At 39.4% G+C, this 21,317-nt stretch overlaps 1 protein-coding gene and 1 long non-coding RNA gene across 6 annotated transcripts in view; one reads left to right on the forward strand and one right to left on the reverse strand.

Moving 5' to 3' along the window:
- Positions 1-7,749, forward strand: part of LOC111772876 (uncharacterized) — a 43,960-nt gene extending 36,211 nt beyond the window's left edge. Inside the window, exon 3 of the long non-coding RNA XR_002806986.2 lies at positions 7,488-7,749. This is a non-coding gene — a long non-coding RNA (uncharacterized lncRNA). The remainder of the gene's footprint in view (positions 1-7,487) is intronic.
- FRAS1 (Fraser extracellular matrix complex subunit 1) overlaps positions 1-21,317 on the reverse strand; it is a 419,338-nt gene that overhangs the window by 374,487 nt on the left and 23,534 nt on the right. The gene's annotated exons all lie outside the window — the stretch shown is intronic.

Consider the following 21,317-nt stretch of genomic DNA (forward strand, 5'->3'; position numbering starts at 1 on the left):
ACTTAACCAGTTGGCCATGGGGGTGGCCCCTGTTCTTTTTTTTCTTTTGAAAATCACCATATTTACTTGATCAAAGAAGTTTATTTGGTTAGAACATTTTGGAAGTGTACCATTCAAATTGAAAAATGGTATTGTTATAAATCTGCAATTTTAGTTATCGATAGGGCCACTGCAGCCTAATTTGGAGTCTTAAAGGGGAGTGGATTTTCTTTAGTATTTTGAGAGAGTTAATAAACATTCACTGAATGGATGAAGCAGATGCTGAAAAACTGGACTCCTGATTTCTGTGCGGCACCCTCCTTCTCTGTACACTTGCTTTGCAGAACCCTCATTTAGTGTTCCTCATGTTCTGTCAGAATATCTGGATAGCATCGTTTCTTTCCTCCATTCTGCTGTTTTATCCTTCTTTCTATAACCAGTATAAAAACACATTACAGACTAAAAGCACTACACAAGTATAAGATATTACTACAACTTGGGCCATAATGTGGTCCAAGAATATTAGAATCAGAAATTCTCAGTTCTTTAAGAATTTTCTCTTGATAGAAAATTCCTATTTTCTACCCCAGGTAACTATAAAAAAAATTTACTAATACTTTGGATGAAAACATGTTAAAAATTATACTCTCGTTTTGAAATAATGAGGGAAAAAAAGAGACTGAACATAAAAGTTTAGGTTCTTATAGATGTGAACACAGGAATACCAAGCAATTATATTTTCTACTCCTACAACTTTTATCATCAAAACAATTCCAAAACCTCTATGTTGTCTCATGCCTATATGTGAAAAAATAAAGAAAAACATGAACTGAATGTTGAAGCAAAAGCAAGCACAAGGGAGTTCTAATCCTAAACCTGGTCCAATTCACAGCCTGAACTAAAACCTGTTCTCTTACAAATGTTTCTCAGCTTCTCCTTTTGTAAAGAAAACAACATCATGCTTGCTGGGTCAGCCACCAGATCTGTGGAATAAAGGTCCTATATAAATCAGTCTCCTAACAACTTTTAAAAAAAAAAATCAAGTTAAGCCTTTTTAAAAATTAAAGGGTATTTATCCATATTAAATGGCCCCCAGCAGCCAGGCTAAGTACTTTAGCAGCTCTTACATTCCCCAAAACAAAGATTTACCATTTGCTTCTTTCCCCTTCTCCAGCACAGTCTCAGTTTAGACTAGCACTAGCCTAAGATGGAAAGACAGTGGGCTTCTGAAGCCAACATTTCATGACTACATTCCTCATTTGGGCCTTCACAACACATGTGATCTTTAGGAAACTCTCTTAGCCTCAATGTCCTTGATTGTACAATAGGGATAATAATATCCACACCTTGAGGATAGTTCAATTAAATGAGATGAGATATATAAACACGAGGAGCTAGGATCAGCTACATAATTTGTGGGGTTCAGTGCAAAATAAAAACACAGGGCATCTTGTTCAAAAACTACTAAAAATTTCAAGATGGCCACAGCAAAGCATAAAACCAAGAACAGGGCACTTCTGAGTGTGGGACTTGTACAACTGCATGGTTCACACACTTGTGAAGCTTTCCCTGCCCAAAAGCACTGGAAGTATTTAGCAAATGATTGTTGTTGTTAGTGCCTGTTGAGTGGATTCTGACTCCTAGCAACCCTGAGTACAGCAGAGTGGAACCCTGCCTGGTCTTTTTGTGACATCCTCTCCCCTCGGCGCTATATTAGACAATGCTCCACTGCCACTCATAGGGTTTTTACGGCCAAGTTATTTATAAGTGGGTGGCCAGGTCCTTCTTCCCAGTCTTAGTCTGGAAGCTTTGCTGAAACCTTTCGAATACCAGCTGGTATGTTAAGTGCTGGTGGCATAGCTTTCAGCATCACAGCAACAGGTAGCCACCACAGCATGACAATCGACAGATGAGTGGTGTGGTTCCCTGACCGGGAAACAAACCCAGGCCGCAGTGGTGAGAACCTCAAATCTTAACCACTAGACCAACATAATAAATGACAGGTATTATTAAAGCAAAAGTGCTTACTTTGATATGATCGTTTAACTTTTTTAGAGTGTTTTCAGAGGGAGATGGATTTGCAGGAGGGACACAACCCTCAGAGAGTGGAAATATCATTGAACAACTGCAGGAAAGCCACTGAACATCTCTTGGCCTAAATTTCCTCCTATTCTGAACAGAGGTTGACTCAGAGAAGTGGTTTTCAAACTATGCTTTGAAACTACGCTCTGAAGAATCCTTGGATTGCCCTCCAGGACAGAAAGTGCAGGTGAAGAGGGGGCGAGCCAAGTAGGTCACGCTCACTAGACACAGAGTGACTACGTCCGACTCTCTCACCTTCATTTGAAAAACTGAGTTACGTGAAAATTACTGGATTTGTTAAGCTTGCAGTCTTTCCAATTTTAAGTTCTATGCTCTATTTCCTGTTATATCTTCACAACAACTTCGAAAGGAGAAGGATAAATATCATCACCTCCATTTGTCAAAGAACACTCAGAGAGGGTCAACCTCTTATCTAGGAACTTGACGCTACACCACCCTGCCCTCCGGGGCCCAACATCACTTTCTTTCCTGGGCTGTGTCTCTCCCCTCCAGCCTCCAGAAAATGCTTCCTTCTATTTTTTTTTCTTTTCTGGTTCTTCAAGAAACCCCGCTCCCTCTGAGGTGACTACAGTGTTAACGTGACCACAGTAGAAGAGGGAAGAGGGCTATAAAACAGGATGAATCACAGGTCAATTCAATATGATAATAAGCTATTTCCCCCATTTCTACCCAAATTGTGCTCATTTATATCCCACATCTCTCTCCCAAACCTGGAATTCCCTTTCTTCACGCTCCACAAAGTACCCAGCTGTTATCCATTCTTTCATGTTAAGAGCTCACACTCTGGAACCACACAACCTGGGTCCAAATCCCCACTCTTCCACATGCTCACCCCGTGACCCAGAGCAAGAACCGCTCTGGCCAGAGTTTTCTCATAGGGTTAGTATAAAGAATAAATGAACGGATCAGTGCCTGGAACACAGTAAGTGCTATATAAGCGTTTACTGAATAAATAAAATAAACAAAAATTTTATTTACCTCCTACCTCATGTGCCCCTTCACCTCCATCTTTTAAAAGGTTGACCAAAAAGGATTCCACAAGTGGAGGGGAGGGCTGGAATAGTGAACAAGGACAAGAGGAGTGCTCAGAGCCTGTTGTCATTTTCTAATAATACACCTCCCATCACAACCGTTATTTCTGTCTGGAAGGGCCAGTTATAGAAGCATTCCAAATTGACTTGTTCTTACTCTCACATTTCACATCATCCCTTTCAAGTACTGCAGACACACATGAGGAGGTGAAAATTACTGAGGCCACCTTCACCTTACAAATGACCCTGATGCACAAAGGCCACCCGTCTCCTCCCTCATTGCCCCATGCCTCTCCCCCTTCTCAAAAGCTGAGACCTGGCTTGCAATGCCAGGGGAGCCCATACGAACTAAAGCAATGAGGAGATTTTTTAAACAGGGAAGAAATAAGAAACTGTCAATAGTGGAACGGGCTAGCCCCAGGAGCAGGCTCTCAGGGCTCTACTGCTACTGTCCCCACCCCCCAGGCCCAACAACCACAAAAAGGGAACATAGTCCCGACGGCTGGAAATGTTTTACTCTACTTGCTTATGCTGCCTACAATTCCTGCAGTAAGAGACTCTTTTGGGTTCAACTCTGGCTTTTAAAATAGGACATTCACTCAGTAATATTAATTGACATAATTACCACATGTCAGACTCTATTCTTGGCTCTGGGAATACGATGGTCACTAAATGAAGTCTGTGCCCTCATGGAACTCATATTTAGGGAATTAAGGGGCCATCAGGCGCTCACATTTTAGGATGTGTGGTCGAAGCCACTTACATTATATATTTCTTAACTTTATCTGGAGCTTAAGGCACAGGGAGCGCTCTGGAGAGAATTCAGATCCTTCCTAGACCAACACATTTAAGAAGAAGGTTAGAGTGGAACTCAGAGTGGCAGGAAGACAATGGGAAAAGGAGAGAGAGGGAACAAAACGTGAAAGAGGACTAAAGACAAACTTCTTCTATTTTTGCATTTTTAGCCTAAAGCCAGGCCTACTTTTCCCGCACCACATGGTCCTTGTACTGGTCTGCCATGGCTGCCATCACAGAGAGCACCAGAGACTGGCTGGCTTAAACAACACAAATTTAGTTTCTCGCTGTTCTGGAGGCTAGAAGTCCAAGATCAAGGTGTCGGCAGGGTTGGTTTCTTCCAAGGCCTCTCTCCTTAACTTGTAGACGGCTGTCTCCTTCCATATATGTTCACACGGTCTTCCCAATTGTGTGTCTGTGTCCTAATCTCTTCTTACAAAGACACCAGTCATTTGCATCAGGGCCCACCCTAATGACCTCCTTTTTCTTTAATCACTTCTTTAAAGGTCCTGTCTCCAAATACAGTTAAATTCTGAGAGACTGGGAGCCAGAATTTCAAGATATGAACATAGGGAGGACACAATTCAGCCCACACAGTCTTCTACTCTCGAGACCAAAACCAAGATAACACAATGGTGAGACTTCACCAAACATTAAATAGATCCAACTAGTCTTTATGAAGTATTTTGTGGGAAAACATACACTCCAAATTCCAAATAAACAAATTAAAAAAAAACTTTTAGAACTATCAATTGAAAAGACCATCTGGAAATAACCTTTTTTTCCCTTTATAATGAGGCTTTCACTGTTTGAATGAAACCTAATCTAGTAGGATCTAACTACTTGAGGATAGAATTTCTTCTTAGAAAAGTTTTGATATTTTTACATTCAAAATAAAGATCTTTCTGGTCAATTAGACATGTTTTAAGCATTTCCTTATTTATAGATATTACATTGCTTTTATGATAGTCATTTCAAAAAATGTTTCCTGGTGAAGGGGCCAGTCATGGGAGGAACGCAGGCTGAGCATTAACTTCCTTCTTTCCGGCTTCACAGGTTAAGTTGGTACATGTTTAACTAAAAACAAAACCAAGCAAAATTCCTAAATCTAGAGCATAACTTTAGTGAAAATTATTTTATACGACAACTGGAAAATTCTGGCAAGTCACCAGATGCTTTACCCCGCAAGTGACAAGGCCATCAATGGAACAGCAAGTATTACCCTCAATCAAACTGGGTAATTTTGAGTTTATTATCTAGAAATCTCTCTGTAGTTCCCTTACAATTCTGTTATATACATACAAAAAATAGAACCCTTGATTATAAGTAGTTGCTAAATCATGCTATGGCTTCTTTCAACTATAGACTATAAGCAATATATGGAAATTCACACATTCTTTTTATTACCTGCAGCAAATGCTTTAAATGCTGAATTGTAGCAACTAAACTTTCCCAGGCACTTGACGGTTCATAAAGGTTACAGAGGCAAAGCACACCGACCTCAGCGTCAGGCAGACCCAGGCTGAGTCTTGGCTCTTCTACTTTCAGAGAAGTCTTGAAAAAGTTCCTTGCCTTCCTCAAGGCTGTTCTTCCATAAAATGGAAATGGTAGCTGTGCCCACCTCACAGGGCTTTGGAGAAGATTAAACATGATGACGCATGTAAAGCACTCAACACAACACCTAGCATGTATGACATAGTAAATTCCAGTTACAATTACTATTAGCATTACATAGGCTCCATGGTACAACCATCATGTCCACTTTCAAAATGAGGAAACTGAGATTTAGAGAAGCTGTCACCTGCCTAAACTCAAACAACCAATAAAGAACATCCTCTAACTCCAGACCCTGGAATTTACATTGAACCCAGATGAATAGTAAGGGTTGATGAAATGTTTTTAGATAAATTGGCACTTACCATCTTTGACCCATCCCCCTCCCCCCTCATTTTTACTTGTTCACATCTCCGTTTCTTCCAACAGCTGGTATGGACAGGTAAGTAAATTATTCACGGCTTGCGTCAACTATAGATGATGAGAAATATATACTAATAATTAATACAGGGACCTCTCTGATACGTTTAGGCATTAGAGGAACTAGCAGCTGCGTTTTCACTGTGAGAATTAATTCAATTTCAGATGGAAAAAAAATTGCTCGAATAAAGGTAAATGTCACTTAAAGATGTTGTTCAATTCATTCTTCCAAAAATATTTCAGGAAAATTTGAAGAAACACTGTTTGTTCACAAGTAAAGTTTTTAATTTGAAAATATGAAGAAAATTAAGAATAGCAACTATCTTTTATTGCTTGATCTTAAGCCTGTCATTAACATTAATCGATGAGTAAGAAACATACATTAACATTTAAGTAATAAATGATATCTTCAAAAAGAATTAGTGAATATAACAGATTACAGAATATTTTCAGTTCAGTTTCGTTTCTTTTGAGTCAGATATTAACTCCAAGGAGGCTACAACATCATAACTTACTGAGTGCTTATTCTGTACCAAACACTATACTAAAGATATTAATTGATAAGATTCCCCACAGCTGCCCGTGTGTTAAGTACTGTTATTGCCCCATTTTACAAGTGAAGAAATCAAGGCAGAGGAATTTTTTTTTTTTAAAGATTTTATTTTTTTTCCTTTTTCTCCCCAAAGCCCTCCAGTACATAGTTGTACATTCTTCGTTGTGGGTCGTTCTAGTTGTGCCATGTGGGACGCTGCCTCAGCGTGGTTTGATGAGCAGTGCCATGTCCGCGCCCAGGATTCGAACCAACGAAACACCGGGCCGCCTGCAGTGGAGCGCGCGGACTTAACCACTCGGCCACGGGGCCAGCCCCAAGGCAGAGGAATTCTGTAACTTGCCCAAGGTCCAAGAGCGATTAAATGGAAGAACCAGGATCTGAACTTAGATCACCTGGCTTCAGACTTTATACTCTCAATCGCTACTTTAAACTAAATAAAATAATCAAGTGACTATATAAATACGTTCTGTTAAAGTGCTTGAAAACGATCTGTTTTAGTAAGTTAAGCAATGACTATGCAATAATTAATTACACTTTTTTTCCTAATGCAAGGTCAAATCTCAACTCAGCAAAATTTCCACCAAAAACGAAGAGTTTCTATCACATAGTGCATATTAAAACATTCCACGTTATTAAGATCCTATTATAGATAAAAGTCAGAAAAATTCCAATTTTAGAACTTTTTAAGCTCAAGATTAAAAATATATTTAATACAACATAGAGGGAGAAAAGAATGTTGCATGTGGCTTTAACTCAGCTTGCCTCAGGAAAAAGCTATGTTACCTCAAACAACCAATATATGTAAATTAGAGCACTTGCTGTGGTTTTCATTTTTAGAAAACTCTCCCAAATCCGCAGCCTCACTTTTCATCTCTTCTGTAATATGAGAGATGTTGTGTGACCCAAAGTGCTTTGGAAATATATAGATAACATAAATGTGGAGCACAATATGCTTTCCTAATTCCATTTTTATAGTTGCAAAAACTACTTGGTTATCCATAAGTAATTTTACCTATTCCTTTCACACTGATGTTATGTTTCTAACTGCGCAGTTATTTCCAGGTGGCCTGTTGTGACGTCCCAGACCGGTCATCAAGACTTGAGGTGGGAGATAAGGACAAGCAAGTGAGCTCCAGAAACAGATGAGTTGTGATTCAGAACTCTTTCTCATTAAATGCAACATAATACAGTATCTATTAAAACATACTTCTGAAATTGCTGCTAGTAGTAACCTTAACAGAAATAACTGAAAATATATGCTTTGCAAACAGAATTTCTCTAAATAGAACACTATTAAATTGGTCCTTGGAGTGTCAGAGGATTTTTTAATTTTGTCTTCATAACTGTGTTCTTTCACAATTCACTGGCTTTGTGTCTTCAGATGCTAATTTCTTTTTCTACTGGAGAAGTTAATAGGCACCTCCACGTACAGCAGATGGCTCCTTATAAAAAAATAAATAAAACTAAAAAGTTGGAGAGCATCTGGCCAGATATATCAGATCTGGTAGTTCACATTTTAAATACCTGTTATTCTTGTTCAGATAAAAATAATTTTAATCCTGGTAACTTAATCTTCTGCTCTTCTGAAATCTTAATAAGGTTTTTATGGGAGCAGATATTAAATATAATCAGTTGTCATAGTGGTATGAATTCTGTTTTTCCTTTTCAATATAAGCAACATGCCTTAGTCCTAACAGCTGCACAAATAGAGATTCACTTTGATTTATACTTAGCACTTTCTATCTAAGCATCTAGAAACTCTGGTTAACTCCCTTCCATTACTGCAATGTTTATTTTTTCATGGCTTCTGCACAGGCATTTGAGTTTTAGGCTGGTACTTGTGGTATTTTTCCATTTTGGAATAACGTCATTATATCTTGAATGCTTCTCAATGCAGATAGAATATTTCTGGTTTGAGAGTGGCTCGCTCCTTTTGGCTGCTCCTGAACCAAGATGGGAATGTGACCATGGGGTTGGGTTCAGAATTTTCCTGGGGTGAAACAGTGTTTTTCAAACAAAAGGTGACTTCGAATGAAAATTACATGGATCTCATTGTGATCTTTTGTGGACATCCAGCTACACAAAAAGCAAAGGTTAAAGCCAGCTGGGTTTTTCTTTCTCAAACCACCACTCATAATAAACTACCCTTCTGTGATTTGCAGCTTCCACTCTGCAGGCAGACCACCTAGGCTGCGTATCAAAGAAAGAGCCTCTGCTAGCTTTGTGTGGATCTGCAGGAGTCACTCTGAAGGCTTCTGATACCTTTTAACCTGTGATCTATGCATGTACTTGAGGGTGACAGTACCAGACTTTACTTCAAGGAATAACACACTTCTTATGGACCATCTCTACTGTGAGGTCCTTGCAACCCACCTCCCGCTAGATCCACTGAAAATCTCAAAGACCAGCACCCTGTCAGTAATGAAGTGTCTACCACATGCCAGTCCTCACCATAATCCAGCCCACAGAACAGGGAGCTGAAGTGCGTCAGCTGGTTAAATAACATGCATCAAATTACTTCCTAAGAAAGAAGCTGAGTGGGATTTGAAGTCAGGTCTATCCCAAAGCCCCTTTTTTTCTACCACCAAAACTCTCATTGAGGGAATGAGAAGAAGCTAGAGCTCTAGAAGTACCAACCAGGGAAGCTCTTGCCTCTGAGCCAGCCAAGCCACAGGATCTCAAAATTCAAGCATTTATAATTTTTAAACATATACCTGTTTGAAAAAGCAACGCCCTTTAGAAAATCAGCAACAAAGCTCACTGAAAAAGTTCACCGTTAGTCAAGAGTAAAAGGTATTTGGACCCATTCACTCCACCCAGAGCAAGCGGGGCCCTTCAGAGCCCAGTAAATTCCATCTCTGTAGATACTGAGGAGGCACCAAGAGGAGTAACGTGAGTTCACCTATGAACTAGATTTCTCTCGATGCTGCATAATATGGATTTGCAGAGCACAAGACTCGGGTAGGGGGTGGGACATGTAGAGGCCACTGCAGGAATCAGGCTAAAAGTTAATGGTGGCATAAACCAAGACAGTGGCAGTAGAAACAGCAAGAAAGAGAGATTAAGAAATACATGAAAAGTTAAATAACCAGGCATTTGTGACAGATTAGAGGCGCGAGGGACGGATAGTAGAATTGAGAAAAATGAGTCTAAACTAATGTACGCAAGTGTTTCGAAAAACAATGAAAATAGCCCTACCTAAATGCAAATTTAAGCCCCAGATAGCCAAAAGCCCTCCCCACAAAAATAATCTTTAACTGTTAAAATTTCTTCTAAAGTCCAAATTCAATTACTTTTAACAATGCAGTTATTTCAAGTTTGACTGTGAATTAGGCTCCTGCTGAATATTAATATCCATGATTTATAAAGTACAAATTTATCCTTTATGCTGCACATAATTATAATCTTGCCATTTCCAGAATTATGCTCCTCTTGGAAGTTTTATATTTGAAAATTATGTTTAGTTAATGTACAAAAGGATAAGAGAGGCCATTCTATGCAGTGACAGCCTTTGTATCAACTAGAGGAAAAATGCCTTTCTTCCACTGTCGACTTCTAGAAAAAATTTCCCATGGTATTTGTTCTCTTAATGACAATGGGAAAATTATTTTTTGCAACACACAGCTACACTTTAGGAATAGCGTGGATTTATAGCTTCAATGATCCTGAGCATAGATGAGTTAATGGTTAGAGGGCCACGGAAACAGCATTAGCTGAACTCAAAAATGAACTAAGAACCTGACAGAGCTTAGAAAGGCCTCTTTGGCCCTCAAACCTAATTTTGCACTTAACCAGATCCGACTACCTACCAAGGTAGTTTGTAAGGCAAGTTCTGAAAATATGGGGGAAATTTTTTTAATAGAAAAAATAGCTTCAAACTTGGTATAATTTTGAGACCATGCTTTTTATCTTCCTTGCTGTCCTAAACAATCAATTGGTTCTCAAATTCCAGAGGTGTTCAGAACTTCTACATTAGCACATAGTTCAGAATTGGAAACTGGTCAGTACATTTAAAATTTTCTCTACATCAAGTGAATTAGCTCCTTCCAAGTTGCAACTTAGGGCTCATGCCTTTCATGGGGTCACAAATGCACTAGGTTTGAGTTTTGCTAGTAGTTACAACACAACTCTGTCCAGTCTATGCACACTCACAATCACTCCAACAGGGAGGAAGCACGGCTTTCGGGTCAGTTGGTTCTGAGTTACAGGTTTGCAACGTCATGGTCTTCACTGACATTTGTTATGCATTGTCAACATGGCAGACCTCAAATAAGTTTTTAAAAAGTGCAGTATAAAGAGCTATATCCAATTTATATTTCCTCCTATTTATTTCTGTTCTTTCATAAGGAGCCAATTTCATATTATGTGTTCTCCAGGCAGGCAAAATGAGAACTCAAATGACCTGCAGTTTGCATCCCAGAGTCTGAGAAATATTAAAACCTTGGAATTTGCCAAAAAGAAAGCAATTAAAAGTCAAAATAAAGAATCCCCATATAAGCCAAGTGTAATGCAAAGGTAAGGCTCCTTGGGCTCCACCAATTTGTGAGTTTTGTTAACATACTGCCACTGAGCCCACTGGATCAACAATTCTCACCTGCCTGACTTCAGGTGCGTCTCCTTCCCCCTTCTCATGTCTAAGAGTCCCCAGAAGGCAGGGGTGGGGGAAGAGGGGACACCAGAAAAGGTCTTCCAAATATTCAAAACCGCTGCCTGCAGCCCTGTCACCACTGTCTGTTGCTATCTGACTTTTAATGCTCCTGTCGATTCCTTAGGCCTGCAAGTTGGTGGTTTTGACTTATTTATCAGGATGTCGCCGTAAGCACAAAAAGACCAAGTAAAAGTGGGTGAAACTTTCCTAAAAATACGGAATTAAAAGACCAACAGTGATGGGCAGGAGATGCAAACAGACAGTGCATAAAAGAAATGTAAATGGCCCTTAAACACATGAACACAGAAATGCAATTAAAACCATGCTGAGAAACCACTTCTTACCTAGCAAAAGTTTGACAATATATTTAATTATGCAGAGAAGAATCATTTCAAGTGAACTTAAACACAGAAACTTGACTATCTATGCTTAATGGAATCCACTCTAAAGACAAAAAAACATTGCCAGGGGGCTGGCCCTGTGGCCAAGCGGTAAGTTCGTGGGCTCTGCTTCAGCAGCCCAAGGTTTCACTGGTTTGGATCCTGGGCATGGATGTGACACCACTCGTCAGGCCATGCTGAGGCAGCATCCCACATAGTACAACAGAGGCACTCACAACTAGAATATACAACTATGTACTGGGGGGCTTAGGGAGAAGAAGGAGAAGAAAAAAAGAAGACTGACAACAGATGTTAGCTCAGGTGCCCATCTTTAAAAAAAAAAAGAAAAAATCTTACACTATTTTCAGTACCCATATTGATAAATTCAATATCGGTTTTCTTTATCTGATATTATCAAAGACATGTAGTAGCAAAGTATGTATTTATAATTATATTAGTGTCATTGGGAAATAAGCTTTTCAGAATAAGAGGAAAGACAGTAAAAATGAAAATATTCCTAAATTTGAAATGGAAATAAGTATAAACTCATGATTCATTTTCTCTTTAAAAGGAAATATGTATTTCCTAGCTCTGTCCACTGAAAGGGCCAGGAAACAATGATCAATCTAGTAACAATAAGCAGCTTTAAGCACCTAGACTTTGGTCCCTAAACACCATTTCCCATTTAAAGGAGCCAGAGCTCACTGAAAAACTGACTGACTCTAGGACTGGGGAGGAAATGTATGAGATAAGGACAGAACTTTTTTTTTTTTTTGAGGAAGATTAGCCCTGAGCTAACATCTGCTGGCAATTCTTCTCTTTTTGCTGAGGAAGACTGGCCCTGAGCTAACATCTGTGCTCATCTTCCTCTGCTTTATATGTGGGACCCCTACCACAGCATGGCTTGCCAGGCGGTGCCATGTCTGCACCCAGGATCCGAACCAGCGAACCCTGGGCCGCCGAAGTGGAATGTGCAAACTTAACTGCTGTGCCACTGGGCCAGCCCCTGGACAGAACATCTTTTATCCTAGAAATCAAGGAATTTGTCACAGTCTACTGGGGTCATGTCTAAAGGACTCCGTAGCAAACAAAGAAGTTCTAACTATCAAAAGATGGAACAAACTGAGCAGCAAGAACAATATTAACAGCAATGAATTGATGCCCCTCAAATATATTAAAATCTATGAATCCATAATAATACTGTTTTAAAAAGTAAAAAAGAGAGAACCTCAATGATCCCCCTTGGTGGATGACAGAGAACCAAATCATTACTCTGAACACCGGTAAACAAAAGCGGGGGGGGGGGGGGGGGGGGGGGGGGGGGGGGGAAACCACAAGAATTTACCCTGTCTTTCCTGTCTGAATTGTGCCTTAGGCTAACCAGAGAGATGATAAGAGACGGTTTTATCTTTTAGATAGATTTTAGCTCCTAAGTGAAGAAGGAATGACAGAATTGGAATATAAGCATTTCACTAACGTCTAATGAAATTAGGGATCCAGGTTATGCTCACTGATGGCTGCTGACATTATTAGATGAAAAGCTGATGGGTAACTTTATAATGTAGATTGATAACACCTGAACGTACTTATCACTCTCATCACAAAAAAGAGAGCTAACCATGTACCTTTTGATTGAAGTAATTTTGCCATCTACGTTGAATACTTGCCAAAAAAATTGAATGAGTCAAAGGTCTACCTACCAATTTATAGAAAATACTGAGGACAGAAAAACATGCTAATGGACCCCACAGGAATGCCTTCAGAAAAGTCTGTACTGTGGGAAACCCTATAGGACAAATGAACAAGGATCTTCAACAAATAAATTAGAAGGAAAAAAAGGTGGAGAAAGTTAAAGATTAAAAGAGATGTGTAGGCTGTATTTGTATCATGATTTAAACAATCCACATGTAAACACAATCCATGAGAAAATCAGGAAAATTTGAACACCAACAGGATAGTTGATGGCATTAAGAAATATGATCAAATTTTAAAACATGATAATAGTATTATAGTTATGGTTTTCTTTTTAAGCCATTGTCATTTAGTGATATATACTAACACATTTATGAACGAAATGATCTACTGGTTTAGTGAACAGAAGACAGGAAAGTAAATAAGGCAAGTTTGGTCATGAATTGATAATTATTAATGATGGATAATGGGTACATGGGCATTTATTACACTAGTCTTTCTTCTTTTGCTTATGTTTGAAATTTTCTAAATTAAAAAAAAATTTTAATAATGCAATGTCCAAAGAAGATATACAAATGGCCAGTTAAGCACATGAAACAATGCTCAATATCATTAGCCATCAGGCAAATGCAAATCAAAACCACAATGAGATTCCAATTTACCCCATTAGGATGGCTACAATCAAAAACGCAGAAAACAACAAGTATTGTCGAGAATGTGAAGAAACTGGAACTCTCATACATTGCAGGTCGGACTGTAAAATGGTGTGGTCACTTTGGTAAACAGTCTGGCAGTTCCTCAAATGACTAAACATAGAATTACCACATGACCGGCAATTCCACTCCTAGGTATATACCCAAGAGAATTGAAAACATATGTTCACATACAAATTTGTACACAAATGTTTATGGCTATTATTCATAATAGCCAAAAAAGTGGTAACAGCCCTAATTTCATCAACTGATGAACGGACAAATAAAATGTGGTATATCCGTACAATGCAATATGATTCAACAATAAAAAGGAATAAAGTACTGATACATGCTATGACACGGATGAACTTTGAAAAGATTATGCTAAGTGAAAGAAGTCAGTTATAGAAGACCACAGAGTAATTATTTTATTTATATGAAATGTCCAGAATAGGCAACTCTATACTGACAGAAAGCAGAGAAAGTTCACCAGGGCTGAGGGGGGATGGGAAGTGCAGAAAAACACACGGGGTTAGGAGGTGACTGCAAAAGGATATTGGCTTTCTTTTTTGTAGTGATGACGACGTTCTAAAATTGACTGTGGTGATAGTTGCACAACTCTGTAAGAATACTAAAAACCACTGCATTGCATATTTCAAATGAGTTAATTGTATGTTACACAAATTCTATCATAAGAAAGCTGTCACTAATCATCATCATCATCATCATGATAATGCAGTGGTAGCCAAAAGCAAGTGGCTTAAACAATAAGGAAATATTTTTTTTCTTAACTAAGAAGAAGCTCAAAGGGTGTTTCTAGACTTGGTTAATTCAGTGAGTCAACAGCAACATTAAGGACCCTAATCCTGGTCTGTCTTTCTGCTCTGACAAGCTGCGGGTGACACTCTGTCCTTAAGCTAGGTCCCCTGATGATCAAAGTACTTCTGCAGCTGTTCCACAGCACAGATACAGTCACATCAGAGGAACAAGAGACTGACTCTTTCCTGGATGTCTTTTTGAGAACAAGGAAACATTTCCCAAAATCGTGAAACAGACTTCCAGTCGCCTGTCACTGTCCAGAATTATATCCTATGTCATGCCTCAACCAATCACAGGCCAGGCCAAGGGAACCATGGAAAGACCCAGATCATGGGCCTTCATACTGAGGGTACTAGTGTACTGCACCCTTGGGCTACATGAGGTTTCCTCAAGGGTGTAGTGAGAACAGATCATTTAAAGTAATGTCCAGATCCCCATATCCATGTTTTCTACCCTAAGAATAGGCTAAGCCTTTCACTGTTTTCCCTCTCATGTTATAAAGAAAGGCATACCTCTCACCCATCCTGAATTCTTATACAGCGTAATGCTCTGGTATGTTAAAATTTCAGTCACCATACTCAAAGGCATTTTGAAATATCACAGTAGGTGTTGAGAAAGCATATTACTCTAATAACTCACACCTAATCCTTCTGCAGATCCAGCGATTACCAATCCTTTGCTTTTACCAAAATTGAAGAGGGACCTAATCGAGCTGTCAGCTGATCATTAAAAAAAATTTAGGGGCCAGCCTGGTGGTATAGTGGTTAGGTTCACACTCTGCTTCAGCGGCCCAGGGTTCACAGGTTCAGATCCCAGGCGTGGATCTAGTACTGCCCATCAAGCCATGCCGTGGTGGCGTCCCACATAAAATAGAGGAAGACTGGCACAGCTCTTAGCTCAGCGACAATCTTCATCAAGAAAAAGAGGAAGATTGGCAATGGATGTTAGCTCAGGGCCAATCTTCCTCAGACACACACAAAAAATTTAATGACAGACCACAGTTGATCTTTGGCCTATAACTCAGAAGGAGTTCAAAGAGACTAGAACAAAATCCTTTTTCCCCCACCTACTTATTATATGCACAAGATTTCAGAGTTTACATCCAGACAAGCGAAAAATAGGAACAGAATTGATGCTGAACCCGGTCTCATATAACAATAAATAATATGCATCCTGCACGAACTAATTGAAGGAAAAAAAGCCCCATCCATCTCACTAAGGGAGCATTTCCAATGAAACTGTACTTTCTAATGTTTAACAAGTATTTATCAAAATTTGAAATGCGTTTATGTTGTTTTGCTCAACTGTGATAACTCAATCCAAAAGAAATTACTTATCACTTAAGAGCCTTATGTTTACAGGAAACATTACAAATGTTTTAAACTTAAATTTATATACATATTTTGTTGCAGAGAAGTATAACAGGGCAATTAATAAAAGACTTTCAAGCATAAAAATACATTACATGGGGATAAATTCTATGGGAAAATTAGAGCAGAAATGAAAGTCTAAGGAGAAAAGGAAACAACGTACTTTTCCTATAAAGATGAATTTTTGTGTATTTGTTATGGATGACAGCGGGAATCAAACTGCTACAGTATTCAGATTCTGTTGGAAACAATGACATTTTAGGATGAAACTGTTACAGTCATGTGCAAAAAATCTTGTCACAGGCAAAAAATTACATATATTGCAACTCACGTATGCTATGATAAAAAATTTTAGACACAAAATTGTAAATGTTGGGGCCAGCCCGGTGGTGCAGCAGTTAAGGGAGCACAGTCCACTTCAGTGGCCCGGGATTAGGCAGTTCAGATCCCCGTTGTGGACACGGCACCACTTGGCAAGCTATGCTGTGGTAGGCGTCCCACATATAAAGTAGAGGAAGATGGGCACGGATGTTAGCTCAGGGCCAGTCTTCCTCAGCAAAAAGAGGAAGATAGGCAGCAGATGTTAGCTCAGGGCTAATCTTCCTCAAAAAAAAAAATTGTAAATGTGTAGGAAGGTATGTGGTTTTCAAAACTATTTTGAGGGGATATGAGGAAAAAAACAGAATAAGAAGGGCACTGACTTAGGCCAAAGAAAATTGACCACCAAACTTGGGTAGGGGTGGGGCTCTTCTAAAAGATATGGCTACAAGAAAGAAAAATGTCTGAAAATAGAGTTCTTTGAGGAAGGAGTAAGGGGGAAAAGGGAATGAAGCCTCCTTAGGTAACTAGAGTTTCTGACCACCCATTCTTGACCTACAATGCCCTGAGGCACCTGCCAGAGCTCAGAGTTCCCTGCCATCTACCTCCTGACTCTGGTGCCCATCTACCTTTAGCTGACATGAGCAGGTGGGTGGGAAAGCTACTGATAACATAAGGTTCTTGCCAATTTATCCCCCAGGTTTATAAGAGGCTCTGACTCCCAAGTAACGTGATTTTTTCAGTCCCCCCTAGCCATCACCTTTCGAGGTACCAAATTGCTCTGAAAGGCTAGGTGGGTGAGTTTATGTGTTGTCCAAACCTATATCTAGAATCATTGCTTTCTTTGGTGATCAGTTTTGCTACAAAGTCTATACCAGTGCTGTCCAATATGGTAGCTACTAGTCACATTTAATTAAAAAGAAATAAGATTTATAATCCACTTCCTTCCCTTTCACACTAGCCACATTTCAAATGCTCAATAGCCACATGTGGTGACTGGCCACCAGCACAGTTATTGAGTATTTTCATTGTTGCAGAAAGTTCTATCGGAAGGCTCTACCATGTTAAAAATATCTTCATTTGTGGGAATTCTCTCCTCCCCAAGCCTGTCGTCCCTCGTTACAGCCTAGCTTTTTTATTATCCTTGGCCTCACACTACCCCATCCTCATAGTCTTTAAGACATGACATCAAATGTCTGAATTCTACTTGTTTTCAGGGTTGAAGCTCTTTCCCATGGGGCTCCCAAGCCCCAAAGAAATCAGGGAATGTAGCTAAACACCAGTTTAACAGATCCAAGCTCTCAGTGTCAGTGAGGGAGGTTTTGCTTTTCCAGCACAGGAAAGGAGAACAGATTGTAAGAAGGCACATTCCAGCTCCACCTGCCTGCACATCCCAGTTTCAGATCCGATCCAGCAAGACACCCTGGGACAGCTTTAAGAGGTAATGGAACTATGAAGAATTTAAAAGGGAAAAAAAAGCATAGTCTCGCCACACAAATGGAAGATTAGGCGTGAACTGAAAATAAATATTCCATAACTATAAAAGAATTTCAGGCAGTAAAGTGTTTGTGAGCCCAAAATGAATGCATCCCAAGATGCATCTCAAGGAACGCTTACATGTATGTGCTCGTACAACAGACTGTGCAGTTTAAACGATGTATTCATGGCAAAAGCAGATATGAGCACAGGAAATACTACTTCACACAGCATTTCCCAAAGCAGATACATCACCAGCTGTTCACATGTACAAACTCTGGACGTTAGAATCTATCTTATTAAGAGAAAACCTATTCCACTTACAAAAGGTTTGATTTTTTTATTGACACCCTGCCTATGACAGAAAAATTGATTTTAAATATATATGACAAGGAAACAAGACTGAAAAGCTTTGCCCAGAGCACTTACCTCTGCATTCTACTCTTTCTCTTACACGCCTGAGCGCACCAGCCTCTTCTGTAAGCAACAGTGCTGCACACGGCAATTATGCCTCGTCCTCTAACCTGCAGCGGTAGTACCGACAGGAATGCTCTCTGCAGCCCCAGGGGAATACATCAACCAGGCCTCTCCAGGCATATACATTGCAGTATCTATTTTGGCTCTTCACAGACCTTTGTTACAAGTTCCTGTTTCTTAACTGTGTTCCAAACAGGTGAGTTTGCCAAAGAACTGAGTTACCAACTGAGATGTCGTTCCATTTGTGTGGCATAAGTTGTGCATCATAGCACACCTCTTAATGCTTGGGCCCACTCAGGGATTGAGAAAATGGCAGTTTTCAAGACAAAACTAATGGCAGAATAGCTTTTATGGTTCCAAAAAAAAAAAAAAAATTCATCAAATACAATAAGGAGATGATTGTAAATATTGAAGATGGAAGCTCTTAGTTCTGGCTCCTAATTTGCTTCCACGTTTTATTTCATCATCATTTTGGGGTAAAAACTGAAATGTTAGTACAGAGGCATGTAGAGGAGAAAGCTGGGGCATATACAGTCATGTATCGCTTGACGACAGGAATAGGTTCCGACAAATGTGTCATTAGGTGATTTTGTCATTGTGCAAACATCATAGAGTGCACTTAGACAAACCTAAATGGTGTAGCCTACTACAGATCTAGGCTACAGGTCTAGACCAAGGCTATATGGTACCAATCTTACGGGACCACATCATATATATGGTCTATCCTAGACTGAAATGCCATTATGTGGCACATGCCTGTACAAAAAAGAAGAAATACAGAATTTAAAGAACATAGGAAAAAGCACAGACATAGAATAACCTCTATACTAACACTCAAGCTACTTCAGACATCTATGCACAAAATTCTTACAACATGATACAACAAGAACAAGAAACAAAACAAACCATGAAGCTGCATTTTGTAAGAACTGTTCTAGCTATTAAAAGCCATGCTACAGCAGTGGCCCCAAAATTCTTTTCCAAAATATCCTCTTAATTCACATTTCTGTTTCTTTGTTCTTTCTCCCCAGCAGAGCCCCAAGTTTCCATACAATTCTCTTACATAAATGCTCATATTCTGAACTCACACTGACAGAGAGTGACATGGGTCTTTCCACCCAGGACATCCTCAAGACCCTAGCCTTTCCTGCCCGATCCCCATCTACACTCCTTTGTCTGAAATACCAAAACCCATCCAATATCTCTCTGCTTTGAAAGAGCGGCATCTATAATCCTTCAGCCATAAGGACACTCTCAACTATACAAAACCCATGCTGAGAAATATCAGCACCAGCACGAAATGCAACTTACCTTACACCCAAACACTGAGCTGCTAACCTTCTACCTTCTAAAGACAAATAGGCTGAGTCGTGATTTCCTTTCCCTAAAGGCAGTCTTTCATTGAAACAGACATTTTTCTAAAATATACAGATGGCCAACAGGCACATGAAAAGACGTTCAACATCACTAATTATTAGGGAAATGCAAATCAAAACCACAATGAAATGTCACCTGAAGCCTGTCAGAATGACTATTAATAAAAAGACAAGAAATAACAACTGTTGGAGAGGATGTTGAGAAAAGGGAACCCTCATACACTGCTGGTGGGAATGTAAATTGGTGCAGTCACTATGGAAAACAGTATGGAGATTCCCCAAAAACTTAAGAACAGAACTACCATATAATCCAGCTATTCCACTGCTGGGTATTTATCCAAAGAACTCAAAAACACTAATTCAAAAAGATATACACACCCCTATGCTCATTACAACATTATATAGCCAAAACTTGGAAACAACCTAAGTGCCCATCAACAGATGAATGGATAAAGAAGATGTGGTATATATATACACAATGGAATACTACTCAGCCATAAAAAAAGATGAAATCTTGTCATTTGCGACAACATGGATGGACCTTAAGAGTATTATGCTAAGTGAAATAAGTCAGACAAAGACACATACTGTATGACTTCACTCATATGTGGAAGCTAAAGAAACACACACACAAATACAGAGAACAAATTGGTGGTTACCAGAGGGGAAGTGGGGGGTGGGAGGAGGGCAAAAGGGGTAAAAGGGCATATTTGTATGGTGACAGATGGTAAACTAGACTTTTGGTGGTGAACACGATGTAGCCTATAGAGAAGTCAAAATATAATCATGTATACCTGAAATGTACATAATGTTATAAACAAATGTGAGGGAGGGAGAAAGGAAGGAAGGGAGGAAGGAAGGGAGAAAAGTTTAATCTACAGCCACTACAGGGCATTACATTAAGGATAGAGAAATGATCAAACTCATTAACTTACTTCCAATATCACAAAACTCCTATCTTTCTTCCACACCTCCAGGAGTCAAAGGTGGGAAAAAGGACACTGTAACTCCAAAATGGCTAGCAATGATAGCTCTTTCAGATAATAGTCTAAAGCTCCTAAACACTTGAATTGCCCTGGCTTACCGTAGTCTGTTCTCACCCCTCTTGGTAAACAATGATTTTGCCACGGAAGTCATACATCAAATCACCGATTCATTTCAGAGGACTGGAGAAATGTTTTGCCCTGTACACTTTGAGCTCCATCTTTCTAGTCAATACATTTTCAGTCTCCATTACAAACTGTTTTCCCTTTCTACTAGTCATTTATCAAAGTAAAATAAATGGAACAAAGAACTAAGCACCCAAGAAATGTTCCAAACAGGCACTTCAAGAAAACAATAAAACATTCCATTTCAAAATGCGTTAACATCTAACCTATCACCCATTTACTTCACCATCCCCCCACAAATTACCAAAAAGGACATCAACACGACCCTAATTCATCAAACATGTCCATACTTTTGCTGAGTATCATTTTCAAACAAGTAAAGGTTTATTGTAGAGTGAAATGGGCCCAACTACCTTTCTTTCTCAACATCAGAAAAAAGCAAGTAACATGGATGTTAGTCTCAGGCTGAGCACAATGGGGATAGTCAAGAGACAGGAGACCTGGTTCCGATGATGCTTTCTCCAG

This window comes from Equus caballus, chromosome 3, assembly GCF_041296265.1.
Source record: "Equus caballus isolate H_3958 breed thoroughbred chromosome 3, TB-T2T, whole genome shotgun sequence".
Classification (NCBI taxonomy): domain Eukaryota; kingdom Metazoa; phylum Chordata; class Mammalia; order Perissodactyla; family Equidae; genus Equus; species Equus caballus.